Genomic DNA, 10,723 nt, shown 5'->3' on the forward strand with positions numbered 1-10,723 from the left:
CCTTCTGTCCAGGTTGAGGGATAATGTGGAGAGCTGTGGAGGGTTGTCAGAGATCCAGTATGGGTTTAGAGAAAGGAAAGGCACAATTGAACAATGCTCTAATTTGCACCTGCTCATAGCAAAATATACGGTGGCCAAGGAGGGGTCCTTATTTCTAGCATTTATGGACCTCTCCTCGGCCTTCGACTTGGTGAATAGGGCTAAGCTATGGACGACCCTGCTGAGTATGGGGATTGACGAGGCATTGGTACGATTCATGGCTTCCCTACATCAGGAACTCTTTGCGGCCGTACGGGTCACAAATGAGGGTAGGTGCACGGCCCTTTTCAAATCCCTTAAGGGGGTTAGGCAGGGCTGCATCCTGGCCCCCTTACTCTTTACCATTTACATCAACGGTTTGGGCGCACATCTGGAGGAGGAGGAAGTAGATGTTCCGCGTGCAGGAGCAGTTAAGATTCCAGCGCTCCTGTACGCGGACGACGCCGTGCTAATTGCTCGCACGGGTGTCGGCCTTCAACGTCTACTAAACGCGTTTTGGTACATTCATGGATCAGCTCGACTTAAAAATAAACGTTACCAAGTCACATACCATGGTTGTGGGTCGAGCAAGCAGTAAGAGGAGATCAAAAACCTTTACGTGCAGAGGAGATATGGTTTCTAGAGTCCCAACGTTCCCCTACTTGGGGGTCCTTTTTGATCAGAGAGGAATGTGGGGCCCCCAGGTGAGGGCGAAGAGGTTGGCGGTTATTAGATCATCATCTGCCCTCTTGGGTTTTGCGGGCAGGTTGGGGGCCAGGCCAATGGAAGCGTTGCTAAAAATCTACAAGAGCAAATCAGTTGCCATTGCCTCATATGGTTCCCCACTTTGGGGTTATGTCAACGTGGACCCAATCCAGAGAGCGGAGAACAGATTTATTCGGTCACTCCTCTCTGTGCCACAGTCAACTCCAACCTACTCTATACATATGGAGGTAGGCTTAGACTTTCTATCTGATGGGTTGAATATGGCCCCCTTGATTTTTTGGTTAAAGACGTGGCTAAACGAGGATCTCCCGTTGAATCATAAGATCATGTCTGATGTTTGTCTTTAGACCATTTTAAAAAGATACCTTGGTTGGCCTATTTGCAGAAGGCATTCTCGGAATTGGGGCGCCCAGAGCTCTTTATCACTCCCCAAGACATTAAGGCCCAAGACATTGAATTCGTTAAAAATAACTTTTTGGGGAGGGCGCGTGCATCCCGAGAGGAAAGGGAGTTAGTGAAACCAGCAGTTAGGGGCCATTATTTACTTGTTAACTCATTTTCCTTAGCTCCCTACCTTGGTTTTGTCACAATCCCATTCCATAGGTTTCTTTTAACCAAATTTAGGTTTAATTTGTTACATTTTCATTTAGGCTCTTTTAAAACATAGGAAAAACCGGAACTAGCTCCTCCCTGCAGCTGTGATCATTTTTCAGACCAAGATACTATGCATTTTGTTATGTTTTGCGGGTTTTATTCAGAACCAAGGAAAAAATATTTGGTTCCAGTTCTGAAGGAGGCAGGCTTCACGCAGGTGAGACCGGCCTTGCTCTTTCTACAATCAATGATTAACCCGCGCATTACTTTCTGTATAGCGAATTTCCTGGTAGCTGCAGCTAGGATAAAAAAACATACTCACTAGCTCCTTTGTTATTCCTTTTAACTTTTTGTACGCCTGTATTTGTTTTTATGGATTTATTATAATATGCATGAAATGTAATTAATTTTTATTGTCACATCTCAATATCTATGAAATGTTCCTAAAAATTCCCTGTATGTTATGTTTTTTAAATTTCTTTGTATGACTTTTTATTAAGTCGAATAAAGATAAATTGACAGTAAAGAACGCATTGCAAAGGTCAATGACTATATACCATTCTGCATCATGCGGAATTTGATAAAGAATCACTGCTGGGTTTGGAACAACAAGACAACAAGGAACAACTATTTGATTAACTTTTCTTAGGTCTTGAACTATCCTGTAAATTCCGTTTGGCTTTTTAATCCCCATAATCAGTGAATTACAAGGACTGCTTTCAATTTCTTTGAAAACACCTTGTTTTATGAATTTATCAATTACAGGAATAACACCCTCAATTGTTTCTGCTTTCATTTTGTACTCTGGAATGTTTGGAAAATCTATTCCCTGTTTCACTGTGATTTTTGCTGGGTCTACATTTTTCATCAAACCCATCTCATTTCCTGACAAATCCCAAATTTCAGCTTTGACTGTTTTTTTCAATTCTTCAGGTAAATTGTCTTTATCAAATGCAGGAAATAATTTACTTTCCTCTGCTTCAACCATTAACATTGTCAATTTATAAAACCCATCTTCTTCTAGAGTCTGAAGCTCAATACCCTCCGGTGAACAGTATATTTTGCAGTTTATCTTGCAGAGAATATCTCTCCCTAGCAAGTTTACAGGACCACTGTTACAAACTACAAATCTGTGTTTATCTTTAAATTTGCCAATTTCAATTTTCACAGGCTCTGTCAAATCTGTTTTAATTTGTTGATTAGCTACACCAACTACTTGGATTGATTCACCAGAGAGAGGCAGGTTTTCTATTTCCACTGATCTAACAGTAGAACGGGTAGCACCATTATCCACAAGAAAAGTGATTTCTACATCATTCACTTTGCCATTTACAAATGGACCAGACTGGTCGACCTCAAGAGTGGCTCCAAGCACACACTCTTCCCCCTCTCTCAGGCACTGTCATAAATAATCCTCTGAATCACTTCCATCATTTTCTGTCATCAAAAATTATCGAGAAACATTTGGTACATTCACTCTCTGTGGTCTAATTACCTGATCACCTCCGCTGAATCCTGTATTCGAATTATACCTCTGACCATTCACACAATTTGGTAATGGAGGCTGTGGAATCTGACTCTGCTGATTCACTAACTGTCGCTGTAGCTGTTGCTGTAGATTTAGCTCATTTAACTGTCGCTGTAGCTGTTGCTGCAGATTTACATCATTCTGCATCTGTGGATTTAATGATGCATTTTTAAAATTTCTGGGCGGATTTTTACACTTGCGCATCCAGTGTCCAATTTCGCCACAATTAAAACAAGGTAACTTTTGTTTTAGCTCTTCAATATTAACATTAAATTTCGGTTTATTAAAATTACCCTTACATTTTCCTTGACCCTGATTCTGATTAACATTGACATTTTTGTTTTCCATATTTGCAATTTGCTGTTCAGCTACTTTCACCTGTGCCCACATTGCCTTTTCCTTAAGTTTCTTTTGTTTCGCTTCTATCTCAACACTACAATATTTTGCCTTTCTCAGTATATCATCTACCGAAAGAGATTGCCAGCCTACAAATCCATTTCTAATCATCTCACCAATTTCAGGTCTCAGACCATAAACAAATCTGTATATAAAGTGGCTCATATCCTTTTCACTTAATTTTTCATAGCCACTGTACTGTTTGAAAACCAACAGTAATCTTTCATAAAATGAATGTACAGACTCTTTTGGTTCTTGATTTGTTCTGTCAATTTTAACCCAATCAACTTCTTTTGGAGGAATCTTATTTTTCAACCAGTAAATTACTTTATCATACAATCCCATGACTTCTGATGATGGAGCACCTGTTGCTGCATCTCGAGTAGGTTCCAACTTTGGCCAACTTACAGAAATTTTACATTCTGTCCAAATATCTGACGGGACAACAATGTCAAAAAATCCATCCAGATCAATCCACAGAACTTTTGAGACTTTTATGAATCTGTCTACCTGTCGATACCATTCCACTGGCTTTTCTCTCAACCGAGGAAAATCATTTGTGAATAACAAGATGTCCTGTCTAGACCAGGGAACATGCACATAACCACCACCTGCTATTTCTCTCATTGGGTACTGATTAGCCACCATACCTCTTTCTCTCCTTTCTTCCTCTTTCTTCTTTGTCCATTTCACTCTCCATTTGCATTAAAATTCTCAATGTCTTTTTCAGAAAATTCTAATCTGTAATGTTTTCCCAAATTATTTTGTTTGCTCATGTCAATTTCTAATTTTGTAGCCAATTCTTCTAACTGTGCATATTTATTTTTTGTTTTCCATTGTACACTTTTACAAATGAATAGCAATTCATCATCTTGATAATGTTTTAAACTGTCAGGACCAATAGTGCCAATGATTAATTCTTCTAAATCCGCTTTTAGTCTGGCAATGTCAAGTTTTGGGGAAGCTACATTTGAATTATTAACACTTTTCTCTGGGGTTTCAGTATCAGATTCTGCACCAGCTGGAGTTTTACATGTTGGACTTTCATTAAAAGTTAAATCTGGCATCCTCATTGATCTATCTCTGTGAATTTCTGACAAATCTGAATAAAATTTTCCAGCTACTTTCTGAATTTCTGCATTTAATGGAATAGTTAAAGCTGAATGTCTCATTTCTTTTTGACCAAAGACTGGGTTAACTGGACCAATCGTTATTGGAACTGTTACAGCTTCCATACTTTTAGTTAACTTTTTTACTAATTCTTCTTTTGATCGGAAGTAATCTGAAGGACCTGGTATTTCTGTACTTTTTTCTAATCTTAGGCTTTCAGATTTCTACTTTCACCATATGTACTAGAATTAGGTCTCGTATCTACTCTTTCCGGAGTTTCTTTATTATTTGGATAAAATCCATATGATTCCTCATTGAGTGGCGGTGCACTTGGTGTGGTCTCTGTAGAAACCATCGGGGTAGACCATGAACAAGCTGGTTTGAAAGGAGTCTGGTTTTTTTTGTGAGATAAATTTCCTCTAAAACTGAATCTTCTAATTAACTTTCTTCAATATTATTTTTCTTTTGCATATTCTTTTGACCTGGTATTTCAGTAACCATTACTCTTATTGGGTATAAACCATCACACATGTCTGCCTGTCTCCATCGACGCATTCTATCCTCATGAGTCTCTCTTTTAAAATTTGATTTTGGACTTCTTATTATACCACAACTTTCCCGTTGAAGTTGAAACATCTCATCCTCCCATTCAACTAGAGCCTCAAATTGTGTTGGTCTAGGCTTTGGTACAAGAGCCATAATTTTTTCTCTCAAATTTTTCAAAATTCTCATATTAAATGAACCATCTTCTGGCCAAGCTAAAACACCATCATTCTTGGTATAATCCATCCAATTATCAAACCAAAGGCAAGTATGATAACCATATTCACCTTCCATATAGCCTGCAGGTGTTTTATACTTATGAAGTAATTTTCCACCTCGCGTTTCAATTTTCTTATCAGGTGAAAATATATTTTTCAATTTCTGAAGCCATGTAAGCTTCTTTTCTTATTTTCCGTAGTAATAACTCATGCTTTTAATCAAATCCGCTTAATTTAAAATGATCGTAAGTGTTTCCTGGTTATTCCGCAAAATCAACCAATCCGTGCGCGAAACACACCAACAAGCCAATCAGGTTAAGCTACATCACTACCTTGCTCAACCAATAAAATTGCTCTTTTCAGGATAAACCAATCAGCTAACAGCTCGTCGGAGTCAAGTGAGCTAATTAGCGCGTTAGCTGTGACGTATGCTAGCCAATCACAGCGCGGACCCTGTAACGTACACAGCCGCTGCAGCTTCTTGTCTCTCACTCCTAAAGCTCACCCCTCCTTCACAAAATATTTTCACAGCGCCATTTTACAAACACCTTTTCAATAAATTCCAATTAATAACAACAAATAAACAAACCGTTTGTCTGTTTCGCTAAATAAGGCGATAGTTTATACAGTCATTCAAGTATTCTTTTGCGTATAATAGACGACGCTATTTTCACAGAATATACAATCGTTGATAAAGTAAACTTTTACTTTACCCTTCTAACAAGTAATAACGAACTCGTTTCCCTCTGAATGCACATAAAGTGACAATTCAAAATTTGACTCGAACACAATTACATAATCATTTACGCACTTTCAAACGGAAGGTTTCCCTAACCATACATACATAAATCTTGGTAGGACTTTAACCAACCATAGAAATCCGCATTTGCCACTAAGAATAGACGACGCTTCCTTACCCTTCACACAAGCTCGGATAAAATTCTACTACTCTTTTCGCTGTAAGTTTTAAAACAGGCTCTAAGTCCCTATACTCAAAAGCTACAATTTCATAGACAATCCTCACTATACATTCTACCTAACACACCTAAAATCCCTAATTTTTCATGCTGTACGTCCACAACACTAGTGATATATGACAATACCACTATTTTGAAACAGAACAAATGCACTGTGTAACTTCACTTGTCACACCACTCATATGCCGGCACAACTAGGAATTTTCACACTGCTGAAAAAAACCTTTCGACTACATGTAACAAATGAAAAAATGTAACTTATGTTAAACATCGATTCTATGTAACTACTATGTAGCATGTCAGTTACCATAGCAACCGTAACTCTGCTACCAGAAAATTGATCCAGCGCCCCCTATAGAAAATATGTCATAGCAACGTTATCCAACTCCACAATACTCACCATTAATCATAAAAAACTCACAAGGCCCATAAACTAATGTGACATATTTTGAGCAACTGAATCATGTGACCTAATTAATAAACCTATTTATAAAATATATACACAATTTATATACAACTGCAGTATAATGATTTCACCATGGTTTTTGTAAAGTTTTACATTTAATTAAGTCACTTAGGCAAATGGATCTGCTGATGGTAATGACTATGAAATAACAAGTCCAGCTTGTTTTTTCAAAAAAACGTATTTATTAACTATTTATTCAAGGAAAATGCATTTTATTAGAAGAATAGCAAATTATTCTGACAGTTTCAAGCAAAATCAAATAACATTTTAAATGAAGAATAAACAGTTTACCATCACCTAAGCCCTATTTTCCCTGTCTAAAAAACTCATTTCGCCTAAAAAATAGAAGTAAAGTCATTCAACCCTATTAATCCTTACGTGCTCCAAAGAGTCTTTCAGCACGTCACGCCTAACAGGAATCAGGAGAAGATGAGCAGCAAGAGCCCCCTCCCTCCCATGGGGACAGTTTTTATACCTTTTCTAACTAACTAAAGTATCTTTATCGCACGTTTTTCTGAAAATCCAAACTTTCAATTGGCTGAGCCATGTCAGTCCACTATTAGGTCACGATCTCCTGACCAAGTCCGGGGCCTCATCATATCCCTTATTGTTCTTAGTTTCACCATCCTTTTTGCTTCCTCAAAAAGATACTTTCCCGGGGAGAAACTTTTTACTTGCTAATCTTGGCAGGCAATTCAGCATCCTGTCCTTGGCTATGACTCCAAGAACACATCCGACTCGACCATAATTATTTCTGCACAAAACGTCAGCTCAGCAAAATATTATTTCGTCTGCGCATGAGTGAAGGCTTCACTCTGGTCAAGTCTTGAAAACTGCAGCACTGCGAGCCATTTTCTTTAGGCCCATTCGTAAAACTAATGTATAAACAAACACAAAACATCAATTAATTAAAAGAAATAGAATTCGTTCTGTTACCCACCCACCTTTGCTAATTATTAACCCATTAATATATGTTACCTAGCAGAAGCAAATAAAGCAACAAACAGAATTGTGCAACATAAAGACAAAAGGACAAAACATGAGCACACATAAATAAGCACATGTCATTAATAAATCAGCCGCATTTAATTCTGACAAAACAATAGACAAAATTAGTTTATTATTTTTCACAAACAAGCATTTGCAACATAAAGCACATATATGAGCACATACATTAGTACCCACGTGTCATGATTTGCTATTTAATCTAGGATGGTTTAGTAATATTCACTCCATTCACATTAATATAATTATTTTGTTATAGAAGTTTAACTTTGCGAGTCAAAAACAAATTTATTTTAAAATCTCGCTCCATCACCAGTAACCTAAACAATGTCCGACATCCTACAAAGAATCATACTAAAACATTGTTAACAAGTAGATTTCTCTATCTGTAAAGTAATGTATTGCTGGCACAGCAGATCTATAGCAATTATTTGTTCTGTAGTTTAGGACCTGGTTTAGGCTTTGCAGCGGAGACTCTGCCCTTCAGGGTTGCGGAGGGCTTTACATCCAGCACCCTTACGGACTACCTAAAGATGACCAGCGGCCAACTCTGTATGTTGAAAGGTACCTCTGTCATGGCATTTCCTTCAAGGTACAACATTTTTGATGGCTGCCATCCCTTTTGATGTCCATTCACAAAGCTTTTTAACTTTTCTTGTTTTACAGTGACAAACTCCCTAAGCTGGACTTTGTTTCTGAAAAACAAAAAAACAAATCACCTACTGACCCAAGGAGATCTCTCCCAGGGTGTAAGGGTCATTATTTGTTTTTTGTGGTCCTAAAATAAAAGGACATTACACCTTCCACCCTAAATAGGGGTGCAGTGTAATACACTTCCTCTGACAGCCCCAATGCTTTTGGGCTATCCGAGGAAACTTTCTGATGACAGAGCCAACAGACGTTCCGTAGACAAAAGCTTACAGTCCGGTCCGCCCATATCTAAATAAGGCAGATGGACAAAAAGTATTGCAGACAGGGTAGTCTGACATTTTTGCGACAGAGTACCCTGTTCCCTAAACTGTAAATCAGACCCTTAGTCCCTGAGCATATAAACTTTACAGGAGTTCTGCATTTTCATTGCAGAAGCTTCAAAGGGATCCACACCTCGTCTTTGCACCAATGTACCCAGGCATCCAGACACCTTGATACTTTGGACCCTGGCGCCTATGACACATTGAAGATACTTTAAGCCTCTTGCCGAGGTTTTTAAAAAGCTAGCTTTCCTGGTAGTCTCTAAACAAGAAGATTCTGGACTGCACTCTAGACAGTCAGTATTTCTCTCTATCTTGCCTTACCAGAAGCCACTTGGTTGGTAGTCTTTTGTAAGGCTCCTCTACAGACAATTCCAATTCACCTGAAAACCATGGCTAAGAAACTCCAAAAAGAGTCACCAAAACTACCTGACACTTTTGACTTCAAAAAGGATCATGTGAATCATAAATGGAGGAAGGTATTATAACACCTCTGTCTTTTCCAGCCTTGTTAATGTGCAGCTATTTATGAAGTCTGTGGATCATGCCTCCAAATGTAACAGCCTTGTCATTTTGTTGTCAACCTTGAAGAAAAGTAGTCGTTGGACCCCAATGCTCATGAATCATTCTGAAATAATCCATATTCAACATCCAGCTGCTGCAATTCCTTAGTATGTAGAGTCAAATACGCCACCTCATTTTCCCATCCTAAAACATACTCTTGTTTTAGAACTATCTTGTCTTCCAGACAATGTGCAGTAACTCTTTTGCAGATTCCACCAAATGCATTGACCTGCAACCTCCTAACTGGTTTTATATACCGCACAGCCAATACTTTGTCCATACAGAGAAGGACTGAATAGTTCCTTACTGCACCCTGAAAACTGTTTAAAGCAAAAAATACCTAACTTTAGCTCCAACCAATTTATATGTCATTCCTTTCCTCCCTTGACCAATTGCCACTTTTTTGACAGTCCACCCCGGTTCCACATGCTAGCTGCTTGCATCTGACACACAACATTTGGCATTGTTTCAAAAATTGCTCTACCATTCTATGCATTCAAATCTTTCAAGCATCATGTCAAATTCTACTATGCCTCTTATGTCAGTTAGACCATGTCTCCTTACCATAGTCCCTTATTAAGTCCTTTTGCTTCCAAACTCTGGAGTGCCCTGTGATATAAAGGTTTTGCTGACAGCAGCCCTATGTCCTGTGCCAGTGCCTTCAAACTGGCATGCTTCAACAGACATCTTATTTCTGATTTTATCAACCTACCTTTCATGCAAGGTAATCTTAAAACAACCTCTACTGTGCCTGTCTGAAAACTGAAAAACTCAATCGTTCTGCCTGAAATAATTGCTCACCTCTTCAAATTGAACCACAGATCTTCCAACAATTTCCTTCCAAAACTCTCCAAATTCAATACATTCTGTGACATGAGCAGAATGTCATCTAAATATACAACTATTCCCACTCCCCTTTCTGTTACATAAACTGCCACTGGACACAGCATCTTTGTGAAAAGCCGATGTCAAACCTAATACTAGTTTTACAAACTGATAAAGATGACCAGCCCTCCTGAATTAGACAAGTAACTGAATTTCTTCCGCAATTGGGACATTGAAAGAAGCATTGTTTAGATCTAACTTTAGCAACCAATACCTCTAGAGATGGATCTCCTCCATCTTGAAATGTCTGTATAATAGCACATTCATTAAAACTCTTAAATTTATTAGGGGTCTGTTCTTCTGGTCCATTAAAAAAAGTGTACTCAATAACTACATTTTCTTCTTCAGTTAACTGAACCATTGCATCTGTCTGCAGTATTTGCAACACCTCTAAATCCACCAAAGGACTTTGTTCCTCCATAAAAAAACAAATCCCTCCTTTTGATCCCCTCCTCTGTAATGAAACCTTCTCAGACTCTATTGAGTAGGCTAGTATTACACCTAATATCCAAGGATCTTTAGTTATTTCTTTCCCTACGTGAAAAAATTATTTCAACCTGCTTTGCGCCTGTTTTTGGGGAGAACCAATTACAATCTTTACACTGACCTTGGACGACAGCAGTTTTTGTGCATGTCCTTTTGAATTCTTCCCTTGTTAGTTCTTCATCTCTCACACCTCCAGATACTCTAAAGTTCATTACTTTAAATTATAGGTAACAAAT

This window comes from Lissotriton helveticus, chromosome 2_1 (genome assembly GCF_964261635.1).
Source record: "Lissotriton helveticus chromosome 2_1, aLisHel1.1, whole genome shotgun sequence".
Taxonomy (NCBI): domain Eukaryota; kingdom Metazoa; phylum Chordata; class Amphibia; order Caudata; family Salamandridae; genus Lissotriton; species Lissotriton helveticus.